Source organism: Electrophorus electricus, unplaced genomic scaffold (assembly GCF_041902795.1).
Source record: "Electrophorus electricus isolate QZ-2024a unplaced genomic scaffold, ASM4190279v1 Scaffold85, whole genome shotgun sequence".
Classification (NCBI taxonomy): Eukaryota; Metazoa; Chordata; class Actinopteri; order Gymnotiformes; family Gymnotidae; genus Electrophorus; species Electrophorus electricus.
In genome coordinates this window covers 121314-133401 of record NW_027658802.1, presented here as the reverse complement: position 1 = coordinate 133401, position 12088 = coordinate 121314, and the positions used below count along the sequence as shown (strand labels likewise).

The 12088-nt window shown below is 41.1% G+C and overlaps 1 long non-coding RNA gene and 1 pseudogene across 1 annotated transcript; one reads left to right on the top strand and one right to left on the bottom strand.

The window, feature by feature from the left end:
- Window positions 1-2575: 2575 nt before the first annotated feature.
- On the bottom strand, window positions 2576-3186 carry LOC145656656 (adenosine receptor A1 pseudogene; annotated as a pseudogene).
- A 1776-nt stretch (window positions 3187-4962) lies between these two features.
- On the top strand, window positions 4963-5769 carry LOC145656658 (uncharacterized). The gene is made up of 3 exons (XR_014122257.1): window positions 4963-5052; window positions 5159-5234; window positions 5615-5769. It is a non-coding gene; the product is annotated as an uncharacterized LOC145656658 (long non-coding RNA).
- Window positions 5770-12088: the final 6319 nt, after the last annotated feature.

Sequence of the window (12088 nt, the reverse complement as noted above, 5' to 3'; positions counted from 1 at the left end):
TTTTTTTTCTCTATGCACCCCTGGTTCTCTTCCTCAGTTTGGACAGAGCACTCTCCACCATTTCACTGCGTGTTATACTGTGTATGACTATGTATGTGACGAATAAACCGAACTTGAACTTGAACTTGGCACCCATGTTCATGCTACTGTTAAGATGTACTTCTTTCACCTGTAATATTACTAAAATCCAAAATCCGTCTGCTAATAAATCTCTCATTCATGCTTTCATCTCTAGCCTCTCAGACTACTGAAACACTGTCCTTGCAGGCATTAGCCCTTCTCTCCTTCACAAGCTTCAGATGGGTCAGAAATCTGCTGCCTGTCTTCTCATTCAATCCCAGGTACACCAGCACATTACACCCATCCTCCAGGATTTTCACTGGCTTCCTGTTAAGTACCACATTCATTTCAAATCTTCCTTTTCAAATACAAAGCTCTCCATCGTCCAACACCTAAACTATCTGATCTTCTTGACTACAAACCCAATCGCTCTATCAGATCTTCTTCTGCCGGGCTCCTTACTGTTCTACACCCAACCTTCATAGCTTTGTTGATCAGGCATTATTATTATTATTATTATTATTATTATTATTATTATTATTATTATTTTAACATCATCATCATTACCATCACCATTGGAGCATTACCTTATGTCTTAGCAGTGTCTCAAGAAAGCAGAGATGCTTAAACGCATGCAGAGGAATAAGGATAAAAGGCACAAATAAAGTGAAAACCAGAAACAGACTTAGTTCATTATTTCCATTTACTCAGAAATAATGAAATAAGAAATAATGTACAATTGTACTGATTGCAATCCCACAGTTGTTTACCAACAATTATGTACATACTGTACTTTATACTGGTGTGATTCCTTCATTCACACTGTATTTGGGCAGAGAGCTAATGAAACATAATAAAGTGAGGAACACTAGCAAACACTGAGTCAAGTATAAAAAAAAAAATGGTATGTTAAAAAAAATTCGTAGTTATGATTTCACTTTATTTTTTTATGGTTGATGCATCTTCATAAGTGCATTACTGACAAGCTTTAGTCAGAGAGGACATAAATATCTTGGTGACTTTGTCCAAGTCTTGGTGTGTTTCATAGAGAAAGCTTTGTTTTCAACATGGCTACATGTTGGCTACTATACTGAAAAAGCTTACAATGCCTCCAGAATACATGGCTCCAGTATTCATTTGAATGTTATAGCAAAGGGGATATTAAATTAGAGAAAATGTATAACTGAATATTACTGTTTTGGATTATATAATTATTTAACGTTTGAACCCTGAATACAACATAAATTATACAGCAGTTACAAAAAAAGTCAAATGGGCTAGTTGATGTCCTGTGGAGACAAGAGCTGAATAAACATGAATTAAGTGATCATTTCCTGAAGTCATCCAGCACTACTTACTTGCATGCATTGCTCCTCCCTTACAAACACAGAGCTGAAAGGCAAAATCTGGATGTAAAAACCTGTTTCTGGTGCCTGTATAAAATGTTTGGGAAATGTCTGTGTGCGTTTGCATGGCCTTAATTTTGCCTATTAGAAATGCTACACTATAATGGCCTATAATGCTATTAATCAATGTCAGACTATATAAATGTATTGTTCCATTAGTGCAATTCTTAAGCAATGTCATAACTATAAATACTTCATTGTATGTAGTAGGCAAATGAATAAATGAAGTACATCATTGGTGAGTAGTTATTGTGGAAACCAAATTTGTATTTTTATGTGATTAATGAGCAGCCCTTTTATTTTTATATATATATATATATATATATATATAAAATTGTATAGTGTGCATTGTCTTTAACATTCCTAACATATCCTCATTAAAACTGCATTTTGAAGTTAGTATCAAATAAATGCTTGAAATTAACTACTATTAATGTATATTGTACACATTCAAAGTTACTCATTTAAGTGTGTTCTGATAAATAAAAAATCATGATGACTATAAATAATATTTTATAATGAGATGATGCACCATCATGATTGCACACTTTGGATAGCAGAGTGGTGCAAAGAATACTGTTTTTCATATTTGTATGATACCTGTGGACTAGTTAGAAAGAACTACTTTGATCACTGAGTAAAGAATTATTTAAAAATGTCTTGTACACCACATATCTGTTTGCCACTATAAATGATTTAATTCCATATTCTAGCCTCCCCCTCTTGTCCCAGTGGAGTTATAATGTTTCATAATAAGTTACAATGGGAGCAGACTCTGACAACAGCACACTCTGAGCATGTATACATCTACAAGATCCTGATTACTGGTAAAAATCAGTTTGTCAATAAGTGAACTGAAGTGTTCACATGCACAATAATAATAATGTGATTATGTAAAAAAGGACAAAAAAGCATATGAAAAACAAACAAACAAACAAATTGCTATATGGGATCAGTGAAATCGGGGGAATTCTCTACAATGGACCTGATCTTAAAACCTTGTCCTCTTTGCCCGGCTGCAGAACAAGAGAGCCCATATTCCACTTACACTGACATAAAAAAAAAAAAATAGAAATCTGATAAAGCTGTTAATTTGCCCAGATTAATTAATTAATTAATCTGGGTTTTGCTTTGTGCGATGTAGAGCCGAACACTGATAAACGTTTACGTGACATTTTACATAGGAGTCTTATTTCCCTTTGCAGGGGTAAATGCACTCAGTGGCATTTGCAGTAAAGCACTGAATTACATTCAAAATAGACATGATTTATAGAAGCAAGCATTTCAGTTTGCTCAGAAAGTCCCCTGGATCCAGTCAAATGTTGTGCTCCAGCGGAGTACCAGGACAGAAGTGATCTTTGTCTAGTCTCTCACTCATCTGTGTGTCGATCGGAGGAGCCTCCTTACAGCAGAAGTATTGCTTCCAGAGCCGCTGGAACGCCGTGCGGAACTTCTTGATGCGGAATGCATACACGATGGGGTTGACGGCGGAGTTGCCGTGGGTGAGCAGGATGGCGATGTAGAGAAGGAACATGGGCTTCTCGCAACCAGGGCTGAAGAGTGTGATGCAGTTCAGGATGTGCAGTGGGAGCCAGCTGGCGGCAAACAACACAAGCACAAGCGCAAGCGACTTGGCTAGCTTCAGCTCCTTGTTGTAGTACTTGCTGGGGTCGCCATGGCCCACACCGACCTTCTTGTTCAGTTGCTTGTGTGATGGAAAATATTATTTGATCATGTATTATCATGTGATTCATATGTAATGATTCATATATAATCATGTTAATCCTTTCCATCATATAATCCTATATGAATGGTTTAGTCTGCAACTGACTATAAAAGACAACTCCCAGTACACAGTTAACATGTAAAATGAAAAGTTATTTACTGATCTAACTTAAGCTAAATAGCAACTAAATCTTTTGAACATACAGTATTCTATTTATTATGCACATATGGTAATTCTATCCTGACTCATGAAAATGTGGAATTCTGAATTGTGTAACGTTTGTAAGAAATTGTAGTGACTTTGCTATATCCTCTTCCTCAGAGCTGTTCACAACGGAAGCATCTCACCTGCGGACTCTCGGGGTTCTCGATCAGGTGTTCTTCCAGAAGAGGAGGAACCTTTTGACCGTAGAAGAACTTTCCGGTATCTTCCCCAACCTGCCCCAGGTCTACAGTCTTCATGGTCAGTCTCTCTGTGTGCGAGCGTATGTGTGTGCGTGCAAATCCGCTCCATTTGTCTTAGTGTGTTTTCAAACCTACATTTCTGAAGCCTACTTGGTGTCTAAATCATAATCAAGATTAAAGAAGTGTAAAACCCACCCAAACTGGGAATTTAATGACAGAACAATATCAGCTATCGGCACCATGCCATTACTGTGAGCAGGTATGGACTGGAGGCTGTACATGTTGTTTCTGCGGTGGCCTTCATGACACAAGTAGACTTCTGTTGCCCACTGACACAACTTTCTAACAAACCACATATACACTGGCTCGCTTAAACAGATTCTGTTTTGTGGTGTTGCATTTGTGTTTCAGTGAATCTATGTGAGTCCATGAAGAGGCTGAGGGACTCTTCTATAGTTCAAGGCATCGGAGACATCATGGTGTCTAGAGTGAGCTGGCTAGTGTTACTCCCTTTCTAGTTCACATCATCTTTTGGTGCTGTCTAAAATGAAGGGGTTGTTCTGTGTAGTGTGGGATATACTTGTTGCTTTACTTGATATGTCAGTAGCTCATGTGTTTGTGTGTGTGCGTGTTAGTTTGAAGACGCTGCAGGAGAGGAGTTCCAGGAGCAGGTGTCTCACCTGTGCAGTCAGCAGAGTCAGGCACTGGAGCTCATTAAAAATAAACGCAAAGACCCACGTTTCACGCACCTTATACAGGTAACACTTTTTAGAGGTATAAAGCCTTTGGACAAACCTACAAACACTAGAGCTTCTGCCATATTTGTTAGTGGGCTGGGTTGTGAATTGGTTGACCCATATTTTGAATTGGAGACTATCCAGTCTTTTATATTTGACTTTTATTGCAGCACATAACTTCTAGTGATGCTGTTTTAGGTATAAATTGGTGTTGCAGTCAACAGAATCCACATTTGGACTTAGATGTCCTTGGCTCATTCGTGTGTGTGTGTGTGTGTGTGTTAGGAATGTGAAGCCAGCCCTCACTGCCGCCGACTACAATTAAAGGACCTTCTAGTGTCTGAGATGCAGAGACTCACCAAATACCCCTTGCTGCTGGATAACATCATCAGACACACAGAAGGCATGTATAGAAACACTCACATACAATGTATTGAACCATGAAAACACTTCAGTATACACACACATACCAGCTTACCAAGGAGGCAAGCACACACACCCTTTCTCCTGGATTAACACTAGTATGTGCCCCCACAACAGCTGGTTCTCCAGACCTGCAGCCATTGCTGAGGGCACAGGCGTGCTGCCGTGGGATACTACGAGCTGTCAATGAGGTCGTCAGGGAGACGGAGCACCGGCGACAGCTCAGCCGTTATCAGCGCAGGCTAGACTTGTCCCCTCTGGAGAGGCAGGCCAGTCCTGTCGCTGCTCAGTTCAAGGTACGGCCTTACTATGTATCCACCATCTGCCTTCCAAACAGCTTCTCTGGTCTTGGAGCACCTGATCCAGAGTATGAATTATTAACTATATTCTTTTTCTATGTAGAATCTGGACCTGACCACTAAGAAAATGATCCACGAAGGACCGTTGACTTGGAAAGTTAGTAAAGATAAAGCTATCGGTAAGAGATCATCACAGCTGAACAAATCACTGTTATCACTGGGAATGCAGCTATTGAGAGCATGGTGCTATGCTGACTTGGAGTTATTTGGTTCCCTGCTACCTCACACATGACATGGTCTGAATAACTGTGTGTGTGTGTGTGTGTGTACACCTGCATCTGCCTGTATGTTCATACGTGTGTATACACATGTTTCAAGGACTTTTAATGTGAATGGATGCTTTCAGTGATCTGTGTGCAAGCTTGCATACATTTTTGTTTTTCCTCTTGCAAATGATTACTTGACAGGTCCATTCTCACTCTGTGTGTGTGTGTGTGTGTGTGTGTGTGTGTGTGTGTGTGTGTGTGTGTGTGTGTGTGTGTGTGTGTGTGTGTTCCAGACATTCATGCTCTGCTTCTCTCAGACATGTTGGTGCTACTCCAAAGGGGTTCAGGTGACCGTTTGATCTTGCGATGTCCAGTGCGCTCACTGGGTGGGGTTTGGGGTAGGAACACGGACCTCAAAACCCCCTTTTGCCCCGTTGTTCGCTTGGATTCATCTCTTGTCAGATCTGTGGCTACAGGTATATTTGTAGTTATTCTTACAGCTATGAATAGCCAGAATAGATGAATGGGTCTGGAATAACTATGTCTTTATTTTATTTTTAAAAAATTAAGAAGCCAGTTAGAAATTGCATTTGGGTTAGTTTGAATACATTGTTTGACAACCTGCTCTTCTCTATCAGATAACAAGGCCTTGTATGTGATCAGTACATCAGAGAGACAGATATACGAGCTGGTGGCTGGGACTTCCTCTGAGAAAAACACGTGAGTTTGTTTTTTTGTCTCTCTCTGACCCACCGTCTTCTCATCAAGGTCAACCAGTCAGCACTGCTGTGTCTGTTTTGTGATAACATTTATGGTGTCAGGCCATTTATGTTCAGATGATTTTAACAACATTGTGCTGTTGTAGAAATTGGGACCTGATGGCTTTAGCGATGTTTCCACAGATGGAAGAACCTGTTAGAAAAGACCATCTCCTCGGCCTCTGGAGGCAGTGAAGCCACCAAGCAAGGATCAACAGCTATCCCAACTGACCAATCAGAAGCCTACATGCATACTGGTGGGCAGGGTTATGTGGGAGGACGAGCTAAAATGGCTGATGCTGCTCTTCAAGATGGTAAGAATTTGTTACACTCCGTTACACAGTCATTGTTGCACTATGATAGTTAAACAGTATATTTCTGGTGGTGGTGGTGGTGGTGTTTTTATAAATAGAATTTTAGCAGGCTCAGATATTTACCAACTTTTTTGCACCCTTTGTGTTCTGCCAGTCAGGACACTAAGACTGTTGATCCTTGGATCCTTGGATCCTTTAGAGGCTGCCAGTCAGAAGCAGAAAATGACATCATTGTCCTCACAGCAAGAAGGGCAGGAGATGCCTTGCCAGTCACCAAAAGGCCGTTCACACCTGGAGATGCTGAGGCATGAAACGAGGCCCTGCCAATCACGAGCAAGCATACGGCAGCGCATGATAAAAAATGTGGATGGAATCTTTCAATCAATGAAGGGGCTGATGAAAAACCTGCATCAGCTTAGGGTAAAGTGGATATATTACTCACGCTCTCTCAAACACACACACACACTATCATTGCAGCTAGCTAGCACTTTCATGTTATGTTTTAAAAGAATGGCTTTGTGCACTTGTGAGATCCTGGTTAACTCCTTGTTTTCATTTTCATAGGAGATTGAAGCAGACCACTGTAGACTGCTCACAATGGTGAGAAAAAAGTCACCTGTCAGTCAGTTCAGATGACACCATCCATGGGTCTTCCTCCATTATCAGGACACCATCTATTTATCTTGGGTCGAGCGATGGTAAGTGTGTCAAAGAAGCCATTTATAAATACTGGGGCTAAACCTGTTTAATGCTGTACCACAATTCTTTTTGATTGTACCAAACAAAAAGATCTAGTCTGGAATCACTAGAATAATTTGGGGTTGAGTTTAAATGGAGCACACAGTTGAATATTAAAACATCACCGCAGATCTTGGGTCTTGCTATTGCCAGACTGAAAACTGGCCTTCAAACCTGTAGCAATTCCCAATTTTAACTTTAAGAATTTTATGTATTTATTTGAATAATGTTTAGTATTGATTTTGGAGTTGATGTAATTATGTTGCTTATGGTGTACTACCCCTGCAGACTGTGGCAATTGTATGGTCATCTTTCCAACCTGTTTAGGTAACGAAGAAGGGCCAACAGAACCAGTTCAGCCCAAGATCCATTCTACAGGATTTTGATTTATTACACGAGACATTGTAAAGAGTTTTACTTACACATTTGAAACATGAACACACACATACTAAGGGTGTGGCATTCCTGCCATTTCATACATCCTGTGTAGCTCTTTACTAGAATCCCAGCATGCCTTTCTCCTGGGAGAAACCTGCAAATATTGTATTGTCTGCAACTGAGAAGAGAGACAGGACAGACGAACCTTCAGCTCATGCACCGAGTTGGAATAAAAAGCATTCAAATGAAAGTCCAGATATGTGAGGTGTTTTTTTTTTATTAGGTAAAGCTAAAGTTGGAACAAGGGAACTGAGGTGACAGTTTAAAAAAAAAATTAGTCAGTGAAGATGAAGAAATGGAACTAAAATGAGACTGAAAATGTATGGCTGAGGAAATGAATCTGCCCATTAAAGGGACCCCCCCCAAGCACTTTACCCAATACATGTATGTTAATACTCACTCACGTCATCAGTGACAAACTGGCAACCCAACAGGTACCATTTTGCTCGAGGACCCATAATCAGCCCATGTCAACTTGACCCAAGATTGTGGCTCTCTTCGCCTTATGGAATGTGTGGATGGGTGACTTAAACAAATTCAGGTTCTTTTTCACTGGGACCCCTGCAAGACACATGGGCTCCAAGAGAGTATTTTGCATTAATATCATCATATGTCTATGTTGTATCCTTTATTTTATAAATTAACACTATGCGAGAGCAAAGAATAAAGAGTGTGGAAGGAGTTTATTTTATTTCTTTAAGCGTTCTACAGAATAGAAAATAAAGGTTTGGCCTCTCTTTACGCACAATGGATAAGGCAGGGCGTACTGGGATTGCCATTGTGTTGTGGCAAGACATCATCTTCACTGCTCATTACTGTATACTTATTTGTGCAGCCCTGTTCTGGACTGACTCCTGTCAACATTGCAGGGAACAAAAAGGAACATATTTGTTGTCTGATATCATGTCATTACCTATGAAGGGGCACCTTCTGTGTAGTGTAAATACTGTGAAGCTCGTCCCTCACCTCTTGAAATGGCTCAGTGATGCCAGGGTTGGTTTTTGACACATATGAAAGGATTTATACTTTGATCTGTTAAGATGTTGGTAGAAGTGGCTCCTTTACACTGACTCCAGTTTGGCCTTTGTTGTATAATGGCTAATGTTATGGTTCAAAAAAGAATGAAACTGTCCAAGATCAGTGTTAAGGACCAGGTTCTACCTTAATCTAGCTGCATCTGGATGCTAATAGCCTAATGCTAGATTATGCCATCACATTTCCCTTTTATAAACTAACCTGTGAAAGGGAGAAGGAAGAATGGCCCTCTATCCTGTGTGGCTTTCCCACTCCCATGTGTTGGGACTGTTTTGAGGGTCGTTGGTGTAATTGGATTTTGGGGTGAATGTGGACCGGGCTTTGACAATTGACAAAATGTATAGAGCGGCTGGTCCATTTTTGGCTTTGTATGCAAGCATCAAGATTTCAAATCTGATGTGGTCAGTTACTTCATACTGCCAATGAAGTGAGCGCAGCAGTGGAGTGACATATGAATTTAGGAAGATTGAAGACCAGTGATGCAGCTGCATTATGGACAAGTTGTAGAGGGCTGATGGCTCTTAGAGGAAGACCAGCAAGTAGCGAGTTGCAGTAGTTTAGCTTTGAGATTACAAAAGACTGCACAATTACCTGGGCAGCTTCCTGTGAAAGAAAGGGCCGAATCCTTCGTATGCTACAAAGGAGAAATCTGCAAGACCAGGTCAGATTTGAAATATGAGTAGAGAATGACAACTGGTTGTCCAAAGTTATGCCCAGGCTACGAGCAGCTTCAGATAGTGATACCAGGGAGTTCTCGATGTACATAAGCTTGGCTTTACTGGGGTTGAGCCTCAAGTGGTGGCTGTCATCCATGACACAATGTCAGTCAAGCATGCTGAGATAAGTCTGGAGACCTGCGTATCGGAGGGTGGGAAAGAAAGAAATAATTGGGTGTCATCAGCATAGCAGTGGTAGGAAAAGCCATGAGAAGATATTACATCACCAAGAGAACAGGTATACAAAGAGAAGAGGGCCTAATACTGAGCCCTGGGGGACACCAGAGGAGAGTCTACATGGATTGGAAGTGGATCCTTTCCATGTTACCTAAATGGACTGAAAACATTTCCATGCAGAGCCAGTCACACCAAGGCTGGAGAGAACAGAGAGGAGAATGTTGTGGTTTACTGTGTCAAAGGCTGCTGAAAGGTCCAGAAGAATCAGGACAGAAGACAGTTTGGCAGCTTTAGCAGCATAAAGATTCGCAGTCACTGCTATGAGGGCTGTTGAATGTGCTGGATTGTAGCCAGACTGATGGGGATCATGCAGCTACTTCTGTGTGAGGAAACCAGATAATGAATTGTAAACTTCTCGTTCAAGGGCTTTTGAGAGGAAAGAGAGAAGTGATACTGGTCTGTAACTGGTTATGTTGGTGCTGTTGAGTGTGGCATTCTTGAGGATTGGTACCACCCTGGTGGTTCTGAATGCAGAATGCAGATCTCTTGAGATCGTCTAGAACAGAGTGGAGGCAATGGGATCCAGCGGACATGTCGGATTGCTGGAAGTCAGGAGTTGAAGAGTTTTTCTGAGCAGAGAGGGGAAAAAGAAGCCAGAGAGTTGGATGTACAGGAATGAACACTGGCTGGAAGAATGGGAACAGAGGAAAAGGACCGGCGGATTGCTGCAACCTTCTCCTCAAAGAAGAGGATCAGACAAGGTTCAGACAAGAAGCCTTGAATTAACAGAATCTAAGGCAAAAATAATTAAACTCAGAGCCTACCATACCCAATCAGAGAATGATCCCGGAGAAAAACCCAAAGGACTACAGGCCATCTTTTGCGCCATGCAGTTTACGTTAGCTGTCCTAATTCTCTAGGATCGCTTTCTAAATACAACGCTGCTGTATTGAAGGTGGCCCGCAACCCAGATAACAGTCGGTCAACGATCAATAAAGAATCAAATCTACAAAAAAAAAAAAAAAATGAAGCTGAAGCAGGCGGTTAAATAATGACCTAAACTATGATCTGAAGTAGTATGGTAGAATAGGGTGAACAACGATTGAAAGCTGTATATTCGGTGAGTGATAACCTGTAGAATATTGAGGAAAGGGATCGGGAGTTTGGGACGGCGGGGCGACACAAGGAACATGGGGGAGGAGAAGTGTTGGCATGGGGCGTAGTCGGTGTAGTAGCCACGGTTTGAATGAAGGAGACGGAAATATGTGTTTCTGTGAATAACAGATGAGTAGCTGTTCCCGCAGGCAAAACGGGAAAACGGAGTGGAATTGTTTGGTTTAGGGAAGGTGCACGGCCAAAGGAACAGACAAGAAAGTGCGACGAGTACGCCTGTTGTCTAATAGTGAGTGTAAAGAAACGTGGCGTTAAAACTGCTCAAGCGTATAAGAGTGAGGATAAATTATATGCTTAGGTGAAACAATATTATGCATGCCGTAATGGAAAGTAAAGCATACGTTTTATGCTCTCTCCATGATCCTTAACGCTCTTCATTTGGATGGTTTTCCAGCCGAATAGCTCTGATTCGCAAGTGTCTGGGTGATGAATGATAGTATTCACACACGCAGCGGGGCTCAAGGCATTGAACCAACGCATAGTGGAAGAGTTGGGAACGGATCATGGATTTTACATTGCACTGATCTTAAGATGTAACGTATTGCCTTTAAGGATTACTTTCTTTATTTCCATAGAACTGGGCAGTGTTTTGCAAAATTTCACGACGTGGATGTTGAAAAGTGCATTTTATTCCAGTCTGGAAAACCCCTGCGCTTGGATTTTCTTTGTGCCGCAAGGTCCTTAGCATTCGGATGTAGCCCCTCGCAAAGAAAGGCAAGTCGCCTAATTTTTGTAGTCTTTTTTCCCCTCACAGCGAATTGAGGGAACGACGCCTGTCTTCGCTTTGTGTTTTTCACCTTTTAACTTTTGGAGCCAAGTAAAACTCATTTTAAGCGTCGCATTGTCCTGTCCGCGTCGCTGTGCTCTAAGCCTGCAGTAATTTAATAGTTCTTGGCGTATTGGTGGATAGGGTTATTGGAATACGGTGAACTCGGTGCTGACATGCAAACAAAATGGAACCGGATTGATGAACCCTGCTGGGTATTCTTTCATTTCCTTTGTGTGGAGTCTCGTCAAATTGTTTCTTAAACCCAAATACTTGATTTCAATAAAATAATTCTTAATGTTTTCACTCATTTCACTTGTTTATTGTTTTGGTGGCTTGAAGTGCATGTTTTAATGTATGCTTACAGCAGTAATCTTTGTATCAGTAGACGCAAACTGTTTCCACCATACCTTATTGCAGTCTTCATTGGAAAATGGGTTTGGCTACGATTTAATCCTTAGCTCGCCTAACTCCAGTAAACGCGAGAGAGAACCGATACTGTGTGTCAAGCAGCGACTTAAGTTGTTGCAAAAGCTGGGATGTAGATAGTCCTGGTTATGTATTTACAATCGAACACCAACTTAAACTTTTCTTAAATGTAGGTGCGGCGTAAACTGCCTTAGATTCATGGATATTTTGATTACTGTACCAA